The following is a 22,378-nucleotide window of genomic DNA, read 5'->3' as shown; positions in this document are numbered from 1 at the left end:
GCTGCTGCAACTTGTTTATCGAAGCCAGTTCCTTCCTTCCTTCTTTCCTCCCTTCCTTCTTTCCTCCCTCCTCCCTCCCTCCCTCCCTCCCTCCTTCCTTCCTTCCTTCTTTCCTTTCTTCCTCCCTGCTTTTCCTTTTTCCCTCCTTCCTGTAAAAATATTTTTAAAAAATAGAGAGGAGGTCTCTCTGTGTTGCCCAGGCTGGCCTTGAACTCTGGGCTCAAGAGATCCTCTCCCTTAGGCCTCCTTTCAAAGGACAGAAAAGGAAGCTGTTGCCTATATCCTGATAGACAGACACATAGAAGTGCTGGGATTACAAGCGTGAGCCACCGGGCCCGGCCACTTCCCACCTTTCTGTCTTTCTGCCTGACTGACCTTCCTTCCTTCCTTCCTTCCTTCTTTCCTTCCCTCCTCCCTCCCTCCCTCCCTTTGTCTCTCTGTCCCTCTGTGTTTTCCCACCTCCTTCCCTTCTTTCCTTCCCTCCTCCCTCCCTCCCTTTCTCTCTCTGTCCCTCTGTGTTTTCCCACCTCCTTCCCTTCTTTCCTTCCCTTCCTCCTCCCTCCCTTTCTCTCTCTGTCCCTCTGTGTTTCCCTACCTCCTTCCCTTCTTTCCTTCCCTCCTCCCTCCCTCCCTTTCTCTCTCTGTCCCTCTGTGTTTCCCCACCTCCTTCCCTTCCCTCCTCCCTCCCTCCCTTTCTCTCTCTGTCCCTCTGTGTTTTCCCACCTCCTTCCCTTCTTTCCTTCCCTCCTCCCTCCCTCTCTTTCTCTCTCTGTCCCTCTGTGTTTTCCCACCTCCTTCCCTTCTTTCCTTCCTTCCCTCCTTCAGTCTTTTTCTTTTCTCTGTCTTCCTGTCTTGTCATCCTTCCTTTTCCTTCTCTCTCTCTCCGTCTCCCTCTTTCTTGTCTTTCCCCTTCCTCCTCCTGTCTGTCTTCCTTCTTCACTTCCACCTTGCCTATCTCTCTCTCTGTCTTTTTCTGGATAAGCTCTCACTATATAAACTTCTTTTGTTGAATTTTTGCTTGTTTCTGAGCAGAACTACTCACTGAGAGTATTTACCCTGTACAAAAGTCTCCTATTGTAGAAATTAATCCACATGCTAGCTTATAAATCAGTCTTCGTGGGTTTGGTCTGTATGAGTCACTCCCTAAAGTGTCTTCCTTTAGGGCAACTTGGTCAAGTCAAGGGCCTGAATCTGACTGGGTGTGGTGGCTCTCGCCTGTAATCCCAGCACTTTGGGAGGCCCAGGCGGGTGGATCACCTGAGGTCAGGAGTTTGAGACGAGCCTGGTCAACATGGTGAAACCTCGTCTCTACTAAAAGTACAAAAATTAGCCGGGTGTGGTGGCGCATGCCTGTAATCCCAGCCACTCGGGAGGCTGAGGCAGCAGAATTGCTTGAACCTGGGAGGAGGAGGTTGCAGTGAGCTGAGATCGTGCCACTGCACTCCAGCCTAGGCCAGAGAGCGAGATTCGGTCTAAAAAAAATGGTGGAGGCCTGAATCTAGGCTGCTGAGTACGATTTTGGACCTGTACAAGGGGGTCAAGGTCTATTTGGAGGCTCCCAACAGCAGCCTCAGCCCCTCCCTCTAGCCATTTGATTACAATGCTGAGGGTTTTGAAGAAGCTTTACACGTTGGGTTTCAGTTTCTCATTTGTAAAGCATGATTTAAGAAAATAAGGATCAAAAATGAATTAAGTTTCCAAGTGGGACTCCGGTCAGTGAAGCACAATTCCTTAAGCAGCTATTATAAATTCATTCAAATAATTATGCTTCCATCATTTCCTCCCCACCCCACCCCAGCCCACCCACTCTCACAGGTGGTGTCACTGTGGCTCCATCACATCAGCTAGACCTGGCCACGCAGTCCCAACTTGTTACCTACGGTTCCAGCTGCCAACTCAGGCCATCTCACTGAATGAAATACTTGCTTCAACATTGAAGATGTTTCCTCTGGCCACTCAGAGGAAACACCCTATGATGAACAATAAACAAAAGGACTCTATTATGCTGTCCTGCTGTTTCAGTGGCCTGTGATTTGGAGTAATTTCCTTAACCATAAAATAGATGGAGACAATAATGTTTGGCTATTTCCCAGGGATTGCCTGAGTATTGGAGGAATAAATCAAGCAAATGTCTCATTACAATATCATATGGTCTCTGGGATGGGGAAAGACAAGGTGCATGACATAGAGGCAGTCGCCCCTCATTCCCTGGGTGGATGACTGGCAGAGGCCCAGCTCAGGAGAACTTCCCATCTATGTTGACTCATGAAACACACACCTTCATCTCTCTTTTTTTTTAGAGATAGGGTCTCACTCTGTCATCAGGTTGGAGGGCAGTGGCACGATCATGGCTCACTGCAGCCTCGATCTCCTAGGCTCAAGCAATCCTCCCACTTCAATCTCTTGAGGAGCTGGGACTAACAGGTGTGCACCACCACATCCAGCTAATTTTTTATTTTTTGTAGAGATGGGGGTCTTGTTGTGTTGCCCAGGCTGGTCTTGAACCCCTGGCTTCAAGCGATCCTCCCATCTTGGCCTCTCAAAGTGCTGGGATTAGAGGCATAAGCCACTATGCCATGCCTGGCCCATCTTTATCATTTGAATGCAGCTCAACGATAAATGTCGACTTCCTCATTTTTTAGCTAATGCACCTGACAGGAAATACGACTCAGGGAAAATACAGTGCCTGCAAGGTGCAGAGTCAGGAGCGGAACCAGCCAGCCTCAGGTTCTTCCCACTAGCCCACAGCTAAGCCTCTGGCTAAACAATGCCAGTGCATATACATTGTAAATATCTTGCCTCACTCAATTTAGTTTCTTGCATCCAAACCATGGTGGAGCTCTGGTTCCCGGAGAGGCATGAGTGATGGTAGTCCTGCTGGGAGTAACGCTCATCTCAGTGATTCAGCTGAAGACCCAGAGTGGGTGGGAGCCATAATTAGGATAGAACCTCTCCCTATTAAAATTGAATGAAACTACAGCATTGTACCACTTCTCCTAAGACATGTCTTTACAACGTGAACTCATTATTTTGTTCAAAATGGATTCTCAGGACATTCCGCCCACTGATATTTCAAGAAGCTAAATAACATATTCCAGCATCAAATGTCTGATCTTTTGGATTATGTATTGCTTCTTGTTAGCTCTCCTTGGTTTCTTCTTTCAGTGTGGATAATCCAAACTGGACAGTGAGGCCAGGCACAGTGGTTCACACCTGTTATCCCAGCGTTTTGGGAGGCTAAGGTGGGAGGACTGCTTGAGTCCAGGAGTTGCAGACCAGCCTGGGCAAGATAACGAGATCCCATCTCTACACAATTAGAAAACAAAACCAAACACTCCCCCTCCAAAAAAAAGCTAGATAATTCAGCCAAATATGGAATCATTTGATTTGCTGTGACATACAGTAAAAATCCTGCCATGACGTGATAAGTGGGGGTGGGAGGGGCTAGGTCACATCGTTTCCAATGCATGACTGACCTTGGGGACTGAGCCTCCAGTGCGGCTCCTACACTCCCCAGGCCAACTGCAATTGGACGCCACCTGGTGGCTGTTGTCAGCTCATCTTCGCTATCGATAGGGATAACTCTGGATACCTTGCTCAACAGGGACATTGGCAGAGTTCCAGTAATGCTTGACATCTACCATGGTTAGATTGGACAGGGAGAATACTGGAGACATGGCTTCTCCAACAGGGTGGTCCAGCCCCCAACACCCAAAGAAGATAAGATTTTGAGATCCCCCCCAACTTCGAATAAGGGAGCTGAATGGAGGACAGGAACCATCTCCCATGTTGTTATACGGAGGGACATTACTCATTATTATGAGGCTTAAGTAAAGGAATCATCTCCCACGCTGTTATACGGAGGGGCATTACTCATTATTATGAGACTTAAGGACAGGAACCATCTCCCATACTGTTATGCTGAGGGACTTTACTCGTTATTATGAGGCTTCACTGCAGTGAGCGGCACTGTCCAGTCATGGACTAGGAAGGTAAAAGGAATTCAGATCTTCATGATTGCTTTTTTTTTTTTTCAACTACAGACAGGATCTCATTGTGCTGTGTACGCTGGCCTTGAACTCACAGATTTAAGAGATCTTCCCCCCTCTGCCTCCTGAATAGGTAGGACAACGGGCGCATGCCACCATGCCCGGCTTAAGATTGCCATTTGAAGGAGAGGAAAGGGATTCAAATCACAACTCACACTTCCCCATAGTCCCCTTCTTCATTTTCCAATTCTTCTGCACTCCAAAACTGATACAACGAAATCCTTCCATTTTCCCCAACATCACCCTTTCCTAGATTTGCTAAGCCCTAAACCCACACTTCTCTCCTAAGGGTATTTTGTTTGTTGGTTGGTTGGTTTCAGTTCTACTCTCAGAATTCAGTGCCAGGAAAGATTTAGAACCCACTGAGAAGGTCTGAGCACCAGCAGGTGTGTGACAGATAAGAGTGAGACTGAAGGAGGGTGAAACACCAGCCAATATGTTTGTCTTGCCTGGTCAAAACAGAAAGAGAAAATGAGAAAGAGAAAAAGAGAAAACGAGCAGTTTCTATACAGTAAGTGAAACATCTGATTTGTTTAAGAGTGACGTTCTCTTTTTTTTTTTGAGACGGAGTTTCGCTCTTGTCGCCCAGGTGCAATGGTGCAATCTCGGCTCGCTGCAACCTCTGCCTCCCGGGTTCAAGCAATTCTCCTGCCTCAGCCTCCGGAGTAGGTGGGATTACAGGCCTGCACCACCATGCCTGGCTAATTTTTGTGGGTTTAGTAGAGACAGAGTTTCACCATGTTGGCCAGGCTAGTCTCAAACCCCTGACCTCAGGTGATTCACCTGCCTCAGCCTCCCAAAGTGCTGGGATTACAGGCGTGAGCCACCACTCCCTGCAAGAATTGAGAGGTGAAGCCAGCTGGACTTCCTGGGTCGAGTGGGGACTTGGAGAACTTTTCTAGCTAAAGGATTGTAAATGCACCAATTAGCACTCTGTAAAAACTCACCAATCAGCACCTCTTTTAAACGCACCCATCAGCACTCTGTAAAAACGGACCAATCAACACTCTGCAAAATGGATCAATCAGCAGGACGTGGGCGGGGACAAATAAGGGAATAAAAGTTGGCCACCCCAGCCAGCAGCAGCAATCCCGCTTGGGTCCCCTTCCATGCTGTGGAAGCTTTGTTCTTTCGCTCTTCACAATAAATCTTGCTGCTGCTCACTCTTTGGGTCCACACTACCTTTATGAGCTGTAACACTCATTGTGAGGGTCTGTGGCTTCATTCCTGAAGTCAGCGAGACCACTAACCCACCGGGGGGGAACAAACAACTCCGCACACACCAACTTTAAGAGCTGTAACACTCACCATGAGGGTCCGCAGCTTCATTCTTGAAGTCAGCAAGACCAGGAACCCATAAGAAGGAATAAATTCCAGACACAGAATGACGTTCTCAAAAACAATGATTTTTAAAATGTAAGTGGAACTTGAAAAAAGAAATGATGCTGTATTTTTTATCACCATTACTGCTTTCCTTTGCCCTGATAAGTTTTTCGTTCATTTCAAATGAAATTATTTTTTTTCCTCATCTCCTGAAAGGACTCTTATCCATTTATGAGAGAGTTGCAGAACTAGAGCTGCAGATTTCAGTGACATTTTCATTCAGTGGATACTGTAGTGCACAGAGAGACCAGAGGTTGGTATTTACATTTAAGAAGTTATATATTTTTTGGGCTGGGCGCTGTGGCTCACGCCTGTAATCCCAGAACTTTGGGAGGCTGAGGCGGCCAGATCACCTGAGGTTGGGAGTTCGAGACCAGCCTGAACAACATGGAGGAACCCCATCTCTACTAAAAATACAAAATTAGCCAGGCGTGGCAGCACATGAATCTAACCCCAGCTACTCGGGAGGCTGAGGCAGGAGAATCATTTGAATCTGGGAGGCGGAGTTTGCGGTGAGCCGAGATTGCGCCATTGCACTCCAGCCCGGGCAATAAGAATGAAACTCCGTCTCAAAAAAAAAAAAGTTATATTTTTAAGAAAGACGTTATATTTTTTAAGATAGACATTATACAGCAGAGTGCGGTGGCTCGCTCCTGTAATCCCAGCACTTTGGGATGCTGAGGCAGGTGGATCACAAGGTCAGGAGATCAAGACCATCCTGGCCAACATGTTGAAACCCCATCTCTACTAAAAATACAAAAATTAGCCAGGCGCGGTGGTGTGTGCCTCTATTCCCAGCTACTCAGGAGGCTGAGGCAGGAGAATTGCTTGAGCCCGGGAGGCGGAGGTTGCAGTGAGCCAAGATCGCGCCACTGCACTCCAGCCTGAGCGACAGAGCGAGACTCCATCTCAAAAAAAAAGAAAAAAAGAAAAAAAGAAAGAAAGACATTATAGAGAAAACAACACATTCCTATCATTTCAGCTTCTAGCTCATGATTGAATATTGCCTACATTTGTATGGAAAGATAATGCGGCCAGGCGTGGTGGCTCATGCCTGTAATCCTGGCACTTTAGGAGGCCAAGGCAGGGGATCATTTGAGGTCAGGAGTTCGAAACCAGCCTGGTCAACATGGTGAAACCCCGTCTCTACTAAAAATATAAAAAAAAAAATTAACCCAGCGTGGTGGCAGGCGCCTGTAATCCCAGCTATTTGGGAGGCTGAGGCGGGAGAACTGCTTGAACCCAAGAGGCAGAGGTTGCAGTGAGCCAAGATCGTACCTCTGCACTCCAGCCTGGGCGACAGAATGAAACTCCGTCTGAAAAAAAGAAAAAAAAGAAAGTGTTGCAAGCTTCAGGAAGGCCTGAGCCAGAGATTATTTTATTCTGTAGTGGTGAAGGTGTTCTGGCAGATTATCCAGACTCTCTTTCCACTCTGGTTATCCTTCATGTTTAACAGCACACAAGTGTCAGGTGGCCGCAAAACAGATGTGAGATCAAACTCCCTTTTTGTGCCTTTTTATTCATAAACCCTTACCAGCTAAGCGAATGGATCATACACCATAAGCTATGTAGAGCAACTATTTAGCAGTTCCTGATTACTGCATTTTAGAAATTCTTTAAAACATGAAAGAGCAAGTCCATAAGGAACCACAAATAAAAACACAATAAGACAAAGTAATTAACCTTATATATAAATTAAATTATATATAGATATATATGCAGATGTCCCAGAGTCAAGTAACATCTTTTTGATGTAAACATGTTGTTACCCCAAGGCGTTGTTATTAAGTGCAACTATTATCAAGCAAGCTGTGATTTGATCATCCTTGAGAAGTGGCAGCGCCTACACAGAGCTCATGGGGAAAGCAACCTTGGATTTGCTGTGAGTTCTATCAGATGGTGTCATCTTACTGAGATGAAGACTACCAGAGAGAAGGGCTGCCTTGGTCCACTGTCTAAAATCTGCTGAGGGCAAAGTTCTCCCCATTTGGTCCAGCTGATCAGCAGTTGTTCAACAAGCCCTCAAAAAGAAGGCCTTTATTTATTTATTTGAGACAGAGTTTCGCTCTTGTTGCCCAGGCTAGAGCGCAATGGCACCGTCTCGGCTCACTGCAACATCCACCTCCCAGGTTCAAGCAATTCTCCTGCTTCAGCCTCCTGAGTAGCTGGGATTACAGGCATGTGCCACCACGCCAGGCTAATTTTTTCTATTTAATAGAGATGGGGTTTCGCCATGTTGGTCAGGCTGGTCTCGAACTCCTGACCTCAGGTGATCCAGCTCCCTTAGCCTCCCGAATTGTTGGGATTACATGTGTGAGTCACTGTGCCTGGCCAAAAGGGCTTTATTAAAAAGATTTTTAAAATCTAATGGGGTTGACAGAAGCATGCTGGAACCGGCTCTTCTCAGCTTGCCAAGCTCGATTGTGCACATTTCTTTCTACCTCTGTATTCAGTCACTTTTCACTGTTAGCTTGAAATTGTTGACCTTGGTGTATTTACACCATGGAAATCAGCAAATGCCTGAAATCCAGGTTCCCCCCTGTGGATTTTCTTCAATCAGAGAGCCGGTTGTTAAGCATTTCCAACACCCCTCTGTGTACAGAGCAGGGTTATTCAAAGCCTGGTCTGCAGAGTGGTGCCCGTTTGCAAACTGTGTCACAGTGCAGGGTGACATATGCTATGAAAATTGAGTGTAGGGTCAGGTACAGTGGCCCACGCCTGTAATCCCAGCACTCTGGGAGGTCGAGGCCAGAGGATCACCTGAGGTCAGGAGTTTGAGACCATCCTGGCCAACATGGTGAAACCCCGTCTCTACTAAAAATACAAAAATTAGCCGGGGGTGGTGGCACATGCCTGTAATCCCAGCTACTCAGGAGGCTGAAGCAGGAGAATTGCTTGAACCCGGGAGGTAGAGGTTGCAGTGAGCCGCAGAGGTTGTAGTGAGCCGAGACGGTGCCATTGCACTCCAGCCTGGGCAACAAGAACGAAACCCCATCTAAAAAAAAAACAAAGAAAATTGAATGTAAGCGTTTAGAAACTTTTATAGCAATTTTATGGAGTGTTTTACCTGTTGAATCTAAAAACAAAACAAAACAAAACAAAAATTATGGGTTTGTTTTTTGTATGTCTTAAAAAAATGTCCTCTTTCTAGTAATTCTTTTTTGTTGCATTTTACCAAAGCACTGATCTGCAGCAGATTGAGGGCAAACAAACAAACTGGTCCCTTACCAGAGATAGTCTGAGAAGCACTGAAAAGAACATTTGCAAATCCAGGGAACAGGGCAGAGGTAGTACAAGTGAGATTAAGAATATAGTCAAGAGGTAACTTGAAGCCACAGGCTATTTTAGAAAACATGTGAAGAGGCCAAAAGAAAAAAAAGAAACATGGAAGGACCTAAACTGGGGACATAAGTGTATTTCTATTGTAGAAATACAGAATGGGAACGATTGCACTTATGGTTGTAATGTCAGGTAAGGTGTCTATTTCAGGAAAGGCATGTAGGATTAGAAGTATGGACCTAGGCCTGTTGTGGTGGCTCATTCCTGTAATCCCAGCACTTTGAGAGGTCCAGGCAGGAGGATCTCTTTGAGCTCAGGAGTTTGAGACCAGCTAGAGCAACATGGTGAAACCCATCTCCACAAAATTATCTAGGAGTGGTAGAATCCTGCCCCAGCCTTCCAAGTAGGTGGCACCTGTAGTCCCAGCTACTTGGAAGGCTGGGGCGGGAGGATTGCTTAAGCCCAAAAGATTGAGGTTGCAGTGAGCCAAGATCATGCCACTCCAGCCTGGCGACAGAGCAAGACTACGTCAAAAATAAAAAACAAAAACTGAAAATAAAAAGACAGGGTGTTTCATTTGGAAAAGAAGAAGGGGGTTTTCAATTATTTGGAGGGCTCTTGCTTAGAGGATAGCATGGGCCTGTTTTGTATAAGTCCCCAAAGGAACAACAAAGGCAAGGGCTCAGAGAGGCATAAAGAATAATTCTCCAGGCATTGATTGTCCGTCCATAGAAGGAATATGAGGACCTCATAACAGAGGGAGTTCTCAGCCCCTGGACCTGTTCAAGCACAGAGCAGCACATCTTTTGGCTGGGAGGTTATAGCAATTGTACCAACATCTGATAGGGGGCTCAACTAGATGACAAGATTTCTTTCACATTGGATGGTTATGATAATGAGTGAAATTTAGACAAGAATTTGCAAACTAGGGAGGGTCCCACAGAGAATGATGCTAAAGAGCTGAAGAAAGAAGCCAAAAAAGGAGGCCAGAGAAAGAGCTCCAACGAGGCTATCTGGTAGCAATGATGAATGTTCTGGCATCTTGGGAAAGCATCTGGCACTGATGAGGACAAAATAACTAATAGACAAGTTTGCTGCTGCTGCTTCCAGCCAAGCAGACCCCATAGTTGTGCACTTAACAGTGCATCATAGGGCTCCTGCTCCGTGAGGTGATGTGTTATGCTGGCCGGACTTTCCAACAAATGCCAGACAAATCAGCGGTCTGGCTGGAGTCCTCCACCGGGAAAAATGCGCAAACCCTGGCAACAACAAAGATGATGAGATGAGATTCAGTCCAGACCCGTGACATGCCATTAGATCTTCCTAATCACCAGAGAGCAAATCCTTACTCTGTGTACTGGACACTGTGCTAAGAACTTAATAGACATGGGGGCTGGGTATGGTGGCTCACACCTGTAATCCCAGCACTTTGGGAGGCTGAAGCATAAGGATCGCTTTAGCCCAGGTGTTGGAGAACAGCCTGGGCAACAGAGTGAGACTTCGTCTCAAAAAAACCCAAACAACAACAACTAGCTGGTCATGGTGGCGCACGCCTGAAGTCCCAGCTACTCGGTAGGCTCAGGTGGGAGGATCACTTGAGCTTGGGAGGTGGAGGCTGCAATAAGCCATGACTGTGCCACTGCACTCCAGCCTAGGTGACAGAGCAAGACCCTGCCTCAAAAAAAAAAAAACAAACAAAAACAAAACAAAAAAAAGAAAAAGAAAAAGAAAAAAAAAGAAAGAAAAGAAAAGAAAAAGAAAAAAATAGACATGATCTCACATATGTGAAAGATCCCACTATCCCCATTTGACTGATGAAAATATTAAGGCTCAGACGTTAGGCAACGGACATCCCTAACTCATCTAGAGATTCAGTGACAGAGTTAGAGTACTCAGGGCTCCAAATCCCATCTGACCATTAACTCAAACCACCTTTGTTTATCTCCCCCGCCCCCGCCAGTAAACACTCTCTAGTAAACACCTTGTCCACTAAAGCACCGTGGTTTCCACGAGGGACTCCTTCGTGCACAGCCATCCTCACTCTGCAGGAACTCTTAAGTTTCAGTGAATGAATGAATTTGGAGTGGTCAACAAGGGGTGCACAGTTGCAACTTTTAAAATATTGCAGAAGGAGAGAAATGCCACAAAACAAAATGCACATGGAAAAATCACTACCTTATTTCAAAATATTTACAGCTTCACGTTTAAGGCCACCCAAAGCGTGGCGGTCAGTGGTGAGAAGGCAGAGATCAGAGGCTGTTGGGGTGGGTCATACACCATGATTCCCGGCCCCCCTCTGGGAGGCACAAGGTATCCCACAGTCTTCTCTCCCAGTTACATCCTCCACGGAAACCACAAGATGACTCGCTCAACTTTTTTTAAAGTAGAAAAAAATATGCTTGTGTGTGTGTAAGGGGAGGAGAGGGGATGTGAATGAAATGGAGGGTAGTGTAATAATTCCTGTAGTCATAAGACACGCCAGTTGGTAGTTGCTAGTATTCCAGACACTTCCTAACGCCAGACAAATGCCCCAAGCCTCGGCATGTCTGGCTTAGAGATCTATTCAACTGATAGCAGCCGCCTCTTCTGGGGAGAGCAGATCTTTCAGAAAGCACTGGCTGCGCTGCTAATCAAACGCAACATTGTTCTCAGCAAGGAGGAAGAATGGAAAGGTTTGTTTCAGAGTCACAACTTTATTTTTTTTAAAAAGGCACCCAAGTTGTTTTAACAAGTTGCTACAAAACTTGGGCTTCCTGAGTGGAGGCTGTTTTGCACAGTGCATGTACTGTACAAAAATCCAGGCAGGGAGGGATCAGAAAGTTAGTCATTAAAGAAAAAAAAAAAAAAAGCCCCAGGCACTTGATGCCTGGAAATGATGTCAGACGCAGCCACTCCTCTGTTAGAACTACAACCAAACAATGCGCAGGCAATCCACAGCAGCTGCCCCTGCAAATGTCAGCGCCAGCCCAGTCAAAAGAGCTTGAAATCTACCAAGCCGGAGGACTGTGCTGTGCGTCTCTCGCCCACATTTTCCCCAAGCACTCTCAGGAACCTGGCAACAGGTAACGTGGCAACCTTTGACTTATAAAAGGGCAAGTGGCACAATCTCAGGGAACAAATGGACTTTTTTTTAAAGCCAGCATCTCCCCCACCACTCCCACACCCCCCTCCCTCCCTCCCTCCCAACCAAAAGTCTGTAAAAAACAAAACATTGACGCGGGCAGTCCTACTCTCGAGTGTCCCCTTGTGGCCAAGCCTGGAACATCACATCTGTACATTGCAATCTGTGGATCAGCTACGAGGTAAGTCGCTCTTTGGAAGGGGTGGAGGTCTTTGCTGGACTTGTCTTCCGAAAAGTATGAAGAGTGGAAGTCAAGGCTCAGAATGGCGTCCTTTTTTACCTTATCACCTTAACAAAAACTTCACCTTAGCTGCAGGGTTAAACCTCTGGGTTGGGGCTGGGGATTTTCGTTGTTGTTGTTTTAAAGCAGCAGCCAAGGCCATGTTTTTTAAGGTGGTGAGTTAAACGGAGCAAGAACTGCGGTAGCCTTTTCCACCCAATCTCTTTCTTCACATCCTAGTCACAGCCAAGGGTAGGGTGGATGGCAGTGAGGGTAAACAGCCCAGAAACAGGATTCCTGCAGGGTGGGACTGGCATTTTCCATTTTTATCTGAAGTTGTACTTTGAATGCAGACACCTTTCTCTCAGGCCAGAAGCACTGCTCATTTGTATTGCTGGCTTCCAGTTAGCCTATTTGCAAGGATTACTTAGGATTTCCAGACTGCAGGCCCAGCTACCCAGAGAGTGTGCCTCAAAGCCCCACCTCAAAGCTTTTATCTCTATGTGGCGGGAAACACCCACGAAAATGCCAACGGCAGTATTTGTAACTTGCCTTCTTCCTTTTGGGAACTGCTTTCTGCAGCTCTCTCTGCTTTAGAGGAATAACTACAGCTGGGAGCTGCTCCAGCCACGCAGGAGGAGAGGGCACCCATTGAGAAGAGGGCACCCGTTCTGTCTCCCTCTGGCTATGTTAACTGGAAACTAGGAAAGGGGTTCAGATCAAAGTAACTGCTGTCTTCAGGAAGTTCCATTCATTAACTAAATTAGCGGAAATTAAATGGTGTTTGGAGGAAGGTCATTTCAGAAGGCCCAGGGCCAGAGGCTGAGGTCTAAAACTTCTAATCTGGACTTTTATTGAAGTTTGGCAGTAAGTTAAACAGGAAGTTGAAGGCTACCATATGTAAATCCAGTTGTTGCCTGAAATCAGTCATTTCAAGGGAGTATCTTGAAAGGACACAGACTGGGAAACAGGCATGAGAAAAAAAAAAAAAAGTAAGTAGACGGACATTTGGCTAGTATGTGCCTGGACCGCTTAACACTAAAGATTAGAAACCTAGGGCTCTGAGTAAGAATCATTTGACCAGTAGCTAAAGTGAGTCATGGCCTGCACAGAACTAGGGCACACATGTTGAAGTCAGGATGTTGAGAACATCAGGCTTACTAATTTGCAAGGCAGGAGTGCTGCTTCCAGTAGGGAATGTGATCAGGATTTCACGGCTCATTTTCCCAGCCTTTCCAACAGGTGCAATCAAGTCATCCGTGTACACAAGTGACTGCCCTGGCAGTTACATCTGTTAGGATTAAATTTCCATTTGTTCCATTACTTTATATGAAGTGATTTCTACTGTTGAGTCAGACAGAACACTTCCTCTTAGACCTAGGGACTTTTTTCAACATTTTTAACAATGTGTGTGTTTTTCAAAATGTGTCCCAACCAGGTCTGCAGGTCTTCCTGGGTTGAATGGACTGTTTACAGAAGGGGAAGATTCAGGCCCAAGGTCAGGGTTACAGAATTATATAAGGTTTCCTGTTTGGGCAGCTGGTCTAGCAACACCTCTGGTTGGGGCAGACTGGGTCTTGTTGAGAGATAGCATGCGCAGGAGGCTAGGGCAGGGAGAGTGCCAGGAGCAGGGAAGAACATTTTTCTTTTCTTTTTTTTTTTTAAGACCGTGTCTTACTCTGTCACCCAGGCTGGGGTGCAGTGGTGCGATCTCAGCTCACTGCAACCTCCGCCTCCCAGGTTCAAATGATTCTCCTGCCTCAGCCTCTTGTGTAGCTGGGATTACAGCCGCCCGCCACCATGCTCAGCTTATTTTTATATTTTTAATAGAGACGGGGTTTCACCATGTGGGCCAGGCTGATCTTGAACTCCTGACCTTAGATGATCTGTCTGCCTCGGCCTCCCAAAGTGCTGGGATTACAGGCTTGAGCCACCAAGCCCGGCCTGACATTTTTCTTTTAAATCTTTCATCAACCAGCTTTCCTTTCTTGTCAGATGTCACTTTTCAGCAACCTGTTGCTATATTCTCTGTTAGGAGAACTTTTTTTTTTTTTCTGGCCAGACTGAGAGAAAGGAATTAAAGGATGGAAGAATTACAGGATCAGGCACTGCTGTCTGTCTGATCCACGGATGTAACCACAGCACACGCGTGGCTCACGGTACTAGTGAGATAAATGCTTGTTACACGAAGGCATGAACAGGGATGAGAAGAGACTTCCTGGAGAAACAAAAGGACTAACAATCAGGAAGGGGAGGTGATCGGGGCAGGAGTAAAGTGGACACCTCAGCAAAGCCATTCGCTGTGATCTCTGATTGTGCAGTGTCATGTCCTGTCACCAGAGCCCCCTCGTGTTTGATGTTGGCCAATGCCGCCAACATGATCTAGCAGGCCAAATCCTAATCTACCATTCTCTGACACCAGCTGGTCCCCTGGGTCGTCCACCTGATGTCCCCCATTCTCCCCACTTGGCCTCCCCCACAGGCTCTCGGCAAAGGACCGTGGGAGGCACCTGTGACACTGCCCTTTTCCTGTGCAGCTGTTTTTCTTCTTCATTCTTTTCACTCCTCGTTACTCTTTTTTTTTTCACTCTCAGCCCACACAAAACTAGGAACTTTGTTATTCTACTTATTTTTCTGTACTCTGTCTGTTTGCACACAGATGGATATCTGAGAACCAGCGAACTTTCTTTACCTCCTAGTATCATTTCATGAAAATTAGTAGCACCTGCACAATGGGGCCTTGGAGACAGGAATAAAAGGAAAAATCTGGAATGGAATCACATGACGCAACAGGCTATGAAGACTCCCTGCCCGGCTGCTATATGTCTGGTAAACAGAATAAATAGCACTTGAGCATCCCTGACTCTGAGACTGTGGAGTAGCTGGTTGTTTTTAGATGGGACCAGGGTATCGTGCACTTATTGCCAATTCTTCTTGCTTCAGTAAGTGGGGTGGCTGTGCAGAGTGAGTGGCCTGTGTATGAACCAGGGTCCGTCCCATCTAATGAGAGTCCGGTCAGGCTGAGTCCTCACCAAGACTTCAGCGTGGATTCATCAGTAACCTTGGTTCACCGGCAGGCTCGCTGGACTTTGGAGAAAAGGCTGACCCTCCCCCAAAGCAGCCCATTGCTGCCACTGCCCTAGGAACAGAGGGCCTGGAGCCAGGGCTTGACCTGGTACAGGAGCTTTTGCACAAGGCCGGCTCAAACCTCCAAACCTGGGAAAACAGGATGCATGGTGAAGTGAAGAAGAAAGAAAATGCATCCACCGTTCCTTCCTGTTGGTGTCAGCACGATGAGGAATAATTACCTGGATCTGGAAAGCAGGCGTGTGGGAGGCTGCAGGCCCCCCTGGTCTGTGTAGTTAGGCACTTAATTTTTCACCCTCCTCCTTTTCTCTGCCCTCCCGAAACCCCCGTTTTCAAAGGAAAAACAGAAAAACGTATCTGGGTAACCCGTGTAATACTGTTTACATCAGTCCACTTGGCCCAGAAAGGATACCAGCTCCTTACTGATGCTCAGATAACAGGGTTAGTGCTTAAACAAATTATGCCTTGGGCCGGGTGCAGTGGCTCACGCCTATAATCCCAGCACTTTGGGAGACTGAGGTGGGTGGATCACAAGGTCAAGAGATCAAGACCATCCTGGCCAACCAACATAGTGAACCTGTCTCTACTAAAAATACAAAAATTAGCTGGGCGTAGTGGCGCATGCCTGTAGTCCCAGCTGCTCGGGAGGCTGAGGCAGGAGAGTCGTTTGGGCCTGGCAGGCGGAGGTTGCAGTGAGCTGAGATTGCGCCACACTGCACTCCAGCCCAGGCGGTGGAGTGAGTCTCCATCTCAAAAAAAAAAAAAAGAATTCTGTCTCAGTCATTATCCAACTTTGTCACTGATAGAGAAGGACATAGATCCAGAGAAGAACTTGTCCAAGTGACCCCAGGGCTCTTTCCCCCTCCATTACTTTTTTTTTTTTTTGAGCCGGAGTCTGGCTCTGTCACCCAGGCTGGAGTGCAGTGTCACAATCTTGGCTCACTGCATCCTCTGCCTCCTGGGTTCAAGCTATTCTCCTGACTCAGCCTCCCTAGTAGCTGGGATTACAGGTGCGTGCCACCCCGCCCAGCTAATTTTTGTATTTTTAGTAGAGATGAGGTTTTAACTTGTTAGCCAGGCTGGTCTTGAACTCCTGACGTCAAGCGATCTGCCTGCCTTGGCCTCCCAAAGTGCTGGGATTGAGGGCGTGAGGCACCGCGCCCGGTCCCCTCCATTACTCCTTAAGTGTCCCTTAAAGACTGTATTTATTTATTTGAAACAGAGTCTTGCTCTGTCACCCAGGCTGCTGTGCAGTGGCATGATCTTGGCTCACTGCAACCTTCTGCCTCAGCCTGAGTACCTGAGACTACAGGCGGGCGCCACCACACCCGGCTAATGTTTGTCTTTTTGGTAGAGATGGGGGTTTCACCATGTTGGCCAGGCTGGTCTTGAACTCCTGATCTCAAGTGATCTGCCCACTTCAGCCTCCCAAAGTGCTGGGATTACAGGTGTGAGCCACTGCGCCCAGCAAAGACTGTGTTTAAAATACTACTTTTCTGTTAGGTACTTGTCATTTGCCAAAATTAAATAAAAACAATCTAGGAACCTAGGAACCTGTGAAGTCAGTACTAAAATCTATACCAATTTACTCTACAAACCCCCATCCTCCTCCTCGTTGGTTGAGTGTTTAATAAAGCCAGGTGCTTTACCTATAGTCTCATTAAATTAAAAACAATCCTGCATAGGAAGTCAGGATCTCAATTTTGCAGATGAAAAGGAGGCTTATCTGGGCATGCCCAGCAAGGTCTGGGGAACGCCCCTTAATGGAGTACTTGAATTTGTCTGCAGGGAGAGGTGGCATCACCGCACTGTAAATAGTTTCCAAGGTCAAGTTTGGCTGGTGGCTTTTAGAATTGTGGCAGAAGGATGCCATCCTACTCCCACCTTCAGAGGCATCTCAGGTTCTGGAGCTCTGTGCTAACTAAGCCCACCTGTGGAGGGTGGCAATGGAGTGGTGAGAGGCGTGCGAGGTTTCACGTCTTTAAGGGAAAGACAGCTCCAAGGACAGAGAGTTTTTTGTTGTTTGTTTTGTTTTTTGAGACAGTCTCACTCTGTTGTCAGGCTAGAGTGTAGTGGCGCGATCTCGGCTCACTGCAACCTCCACCTCCCGGGTTCAAGCGATTCCCCTGCCTCAGCCTCCCGAGTAGCTGGGACTACAGGAGGCGCCACCACGCCCGGCTAATTTTGGTATTTTTAGTAGAGATGTAGTTTCACCATGTGGGCCAGGATGGTCTCGATCTCTTGACCTTGTGATCCGCCCACCTTGGCCTCCCAAAATGTTGGGATTACAGGCGTGAGCCACCACTCCCAGCCAATTTTTTTTTTTTTTTTTAAAGAGACAGGGTCTCGCTCTGTTGCCCGGTTTGGAGTGCAGTGGTGTGATCATGGCTCACTACATCCTCTAACTCCTGGGCTCAAGCGATCCTCCCACTTCAGCCTCCGGAATAGCTGGAACCACAAGCGCACACCACCACATCCAGCTAATTTTTAAAAAACTGTTTGTAAAGACAGGGTCTCACTATGTTGCCCAGGGTCAAGGTCAGATTTGTTAATCCTTCTGACATTGTCTCCTGTTGGAGTTCTGGGTGTTCATTAGTTCATCACCATGCATGTGATTCACACACTGTACTCAGAAACACTCTTTTTTTTTGTTTTTGTTTTTTTATGAGATGGAGTTTCTCTCTTGTCGCCCAGGCTGGAGTGCAATGGCATGCACGATCTCGGCTCACTGCAACCTCCACCTCCCCGGTTCAAGCAATTCTCCTGCCTCAGCCTCCCGAGTAGCTAGGATTACAGGTGTGCGCCACCACTCCCAGCTTATTTTTGTATTAGTAGAGACAGGGTTTCACCATGTTGGCCAGGCTGGTCTTGAACCCCGGACCTCAGGTGATCCACCTGCCTCGGCCTCCCAAAGTGCTGGGATTACAGGCATGAGCCACCGTGCCTGACCAGAAACATTCTTTTTATTCGTTTTTATTATAATTGTAGTAAGGGCCCTGGTAGGGGATTTGTACTGTTTCTTTCCACAGTGTGGAATGATGTCTATATACATTACAGAATGGAGATATACATATATATATATAGATATATAGATAGATATGTAGATATATAGATAGATATATAGATATGTATATTTTTTGAGACAGAGTCTCACCCTGTGGCTCAGGCTAGAGTGCAGTGATGTGATCTCAGCTCACTGCAACCTCCACTTCCCGGGCTAAAGCAATTCTCCCACCTCAGCCACCCAAGTATCTGGGATTACAGGCACCTGCCACCATGCCGGCTATCTTTTGTATTTTTAGTAGAGATGGGGTTTCACCATGTTGATCAGGCTGGTCTCGAACTCCTGACCTCAAGCAATCCACCCGCCTCAGCCTCCCAAAGTGCTGGGTTTACAGGTGTGAGCCACTGCGCCCGGCCCAGAATGGAGTAATCTGATGTGGTCTTACAGATAAACACTTCACATATGCAAGGGTGTGTGTGTGTGTGTGTGTGTGTGTGTGTGTGTTTTAACTCATCTTTTCCATTCTCTTCCCAACCCCTCCTTTCCCATCTGCTACCCTCAGGCTACAGTTCGACTTCACAGATAGAAAAATAAAACCTACGGCTGGGCGTGGTGGTTCACGTCTATAATCCCAGCACTTTGGGAGGCCGAGGTGGGCCAATCGTTTGAGGTCGGGAATTTGAGACCAGCCTGACCAACATGGGGAAACCCTGTCTCTGCCAAAAATACAAATAAATTAGCCGGTCGTGGTGGCCTGCCCCAGTAATCCCAGCTACTTGGGAGGCTGAGGCAGGAGAATCGCTTGAACCAAGGAAGCGGAGGTTGCAGCAAGCCCAGATCACGCCACTGCACTCCAGCCTGGGTGACAGAGCGAGACTCCGTCTCAAAAAAAAAAAAAAATAGCTGGGCATGGTGGCGAGTACCTGTAATCCCAGCTACTCAGGAGGCTGAGGCAGGCGAATCGCTTGAACCCGGGAAGCGGAGATTGCAGTGAGTGGAGATCAGGCCACTGCACTCCAGCCTGGGCTATAGTGCGAGACTCCTTCTCAAATGAATGAATAAATAAATAAAACACATTATTTACCTTGGCCCACTATAATTTTGCACTACAGGGTGGCAGCTCCGTGCTGTGTACAAGCCGGGTGCCGCGCAGCTTTGATGCTGCCCAGGACACTGGCCTAAAAGTGTGTCTGCAAGTGCTCTCACTCTTCATTCATTCAAGCTCTGCCTAGTACACACTTTTTGGAAACCATTTCCCAAAATGCATGCTTTTATACCACATTTCCCACCCACCAGATAACCGAGACAGTGCACGTAACATAGTTTGAATTAAAGAATAATCTTGTTTTGGCCGGGTGCAGTGGCTGACGCCTGTAATCCCAGCACTTTGGGAGGCCGAGGCGGGCAGATCACGAGGTCAGGAGATCGAGACCATCCTGGCTAAGACAGTGAAATCCCATCTCTACTAAAAATACAAAAAATTAGCCAGGCGTGGTGGCGGGCGCCTGTAGTCGCAGCTACTCAGGAGCTGAGGCAGAATGGTGTGAACCCGGGAGGTGGAGCTTGCAGTGAGCTGAGATCATGCCACTGCACTGCACTCCAGCCTGGGCGACAGGGCGAGACTCTGTCCAAAAAAAAAAAAAAAAAGAAAGAAACTTGTGTTGGTAGACAAATAAATTCATGAACTGCAGATATAAATAGATCGAGCACTAGATATGTTTATTATCTCCAGCACAGCACTGCCTCCTGGTGCGGATTATATTCCAGTTTTCAAAAGGAACCATAGAAGATACAAGCAATACGATTTTATTTTGGAGGGATTTCTAGCATCATAGGTCAAAGACGTTATTAAGTATCGACTCTGAAAAAGCAACTATAAATACTGCAAATCGACTAAGCCAGAGGACGCAAATATATCCTGCATGTTGTGTGCTGGACTGTGGTTGAGACGTCATGGTTGTGCTCTGGGCTCATGGGGGCAGCTGACTGCTCATAATTAAGATTGCTGTTGCCGCTGCCTGTGTTCCAAAGAGAACACAAGAGGACAGAGCTAAGGTGTAGGAATGCGGAAAAACTTGCAGAAACTAGAGCTAGTCTTCGGATTGAAATGAATTACCAATAAAGGGTTGGGAAATGGATCAAGGAGAGGGAAGCGTTTTGATGGTCCCTGCTCCGAGGTTCAGCCCATTTGCAGTTGCTGATAACCTTGTCAGGTCACCAGATAAAGGCAAGTCTTGTCACCCTCAGGCACCTGGCTGCGAAGTAATAAAACGGTTGCCTTATCATCTAAAGGTGGAGTGAGTCAAACCTCAGCCCAGGGTAATTATAGTAAACTGAAATTGCCTGTCCTTTACAAAAAAAAGGGGAGGGAGAGAGAAAGGAAAAGGGCTTAAGGCAGGAAATTGTGTTTGTCTTTCTCCTTGGATTTAAAAAAGAAACGAGCAAAACAGCAAAAAGTTTTCCAGGGAGTGAGAAAAACAGCCCGGCTAGACTCCCCTCACCCTGGGTTAACAGGATTGCTGACAGATCAGGCCCACATGATGGTCAAGAAAAGAGGCTCAAGCTGATGAAAATCCAAGAAATCTTCTTAGGAGCCTTCCTTTCTAAATGTAAATGACTGAGTCATTGCTTTGCTAAGGAGGGAAGGAAGTTACAATCACACCAAGTGACTCATTCATTGCTGTTAGCTCCGGCAGTTGGATAAAAAGTTTTAGCAAAAGCAGCAACAAATGTACTTTAAATACTAGCACAGTAAGGGAATTCCTGTCTTTCAGGATGAATGCCATCCACACAAAAGAGCTCCTGTTGACATCTCATTTACAATCTCCCCCAGGACACAGACAAGACCCTTTCAATAAACCCAGCTCAGAAACACCTATTGTTCAAAATCTTCAACTCGCCACAGGCTACCACCACTCCCTATGGCTTTGCAAAATTAAAGATTTAGAAGAAGGATGGGGACGGTGGAAGCTATGAAAAGAGGCAGGAAAAAAGTTCCTTTGACCCGATGCTGTCAGAGAGCGTGCATGAAGAAGAAAGTTAATGGTATTTCCATTTATATAAGAAGCGCCTAAGAAATGCCTGTGACGTTCGTGAACTAGTGATTGTGAATTCCAAATTTGATGCCAACTTTATGTGTAAAGAAGCTAACTCCTGCCAACATCGTGGCTGAATGAACAGCTGGGGCTATGCTTAACCCATTCCCAGCTTACAAAAGCCCCATGGCAGCTGCAGTGAAGCATCAGGTGAGTCTGATATGGGCTGTCTGTTCTCTCGGGGATTTGAAGCTTGCCTGTCCTTTCCAAGTGGAATCTTGTGCCTAAGTGCTAGAGCCCACTCCTTCCTCCCCACTGATTCCCTTCTTTCCATTTCTGCCATTTCCCTTCTTTGAATAAAACTTGGACATTTTCTGGAGTTATGTGTTTTTCTTGGGATGTACTTCAAATTAAGGAGCATATTTATGTTTACAAACACGCACACACACACACATACACACAAAAGAATCGGGCATTTCTCAAGTGGTGATACCTTTACAAAGCCTCCTTATTTTTCACTTAAGGTTCCCCATCTCAGTACATGATCCCTTTATCTGCCCCGAGTTCAAGCCAAAACTCGGCATTATCTGTAAGCACTCCTTTGGGTCCTTCTCTCCGGTCTCTTAAATCCCTGTGGAGTCATTCCACATCCTTCTGTGCATCTTTCTGCTTCTCTAGATCCTACAGTTTTAATGTTACCTTCTGGAGTATCACAGCAACTTCCTTAACTCAAGGTTTCTCCAACTCTGAGTTGTCACTTAGTGGGTAGTGAAATCAGATGAGTCATGCAGTTTCACCATTTAGAAAATGCAAAAGGTTAGGTAGAAAATGTCAGCGTACATCCTGTGTAGAAAAAGTAAGTCTTGTTGTGAAACTTCTTTCAGTTTGTGTGTGCGTGTCCCCGGATCTGTGTACATACTGGGCAACAGGGAAAATGCATTTTGTAGGTCAAAATATTTGGAGAAATACTTTTCTACTTAGTCTCACTGGGTCTGTCTTTTCTGTTTCCAAACTATTGCGTACACTTAGAGGAAGAGTGGAAACCCTCCAGCAGGTCCTGTCAGTCTGCAGTTTGCAAATCTCCCCTCAGGATAAGAGTTCCTGTTCACCCTTTTCAGGTCTCAGAATTCTGCCTCCTCCTGACCACTTTTCCTTTAGTTATTCAACCCGTGAAGTTCCCTGGGTTTGCATGTGCAATCG

General features: G+C 46.7%; 1 protein-coding gene and 1 long non-coding RNA gene across 31 annotated transcripts in view; one reads left to right on the top strand and one right to left on the bottom strand.

Moving 5' to 3' along the window:
* Nucleotides 1-22,378, bottom strand: part of DLGAP1 (DLG associated protein 1) — a 961,850-nt gene that overhangs the window by 86,120 nt on the left and 853,352 nt on the right. The window lies entirely within an intron of this gene.
* LOC129394635 (uncharacterized) overlaps nucleotides 711-22,378 on the top strand; it is a 37,578-nt gene continuing 15,910 nt past the window's right edge. The window contains exons 1-2 of one of the 2 annotated variants that reach the window (XR_008621972.2): nucleotides 711-12,013; nucleotides 14,712-21,388. This is a non-coding gene — a long non-coding RNA (uncharacterized LOC129394635). Of the gene's footprint in view, nucleotides 21,389-22,378 lie in introns of both variants that reach the window. The other variant, XR_010110149.1, reaches the window with a different exon arrangement.

Source organism: Pan paniscus, chromosome 17, assembly GCF_029289425.2.
Source record: "Pan paniscus chromosome 17, NHGRI_mPanPan1-v2.0_pri, whole genome shotgun sequence".
NCBI lineage: Eukaryota > Metazoa > Chordata > Mammalia > Primates > Hominidae > Pan > Pan paniscus.
The sequence above is the reverse complement of the archived record's forward strand: the minus strand, read 5'-3'. Positions and strand labels throughout refer to the sequence as shown.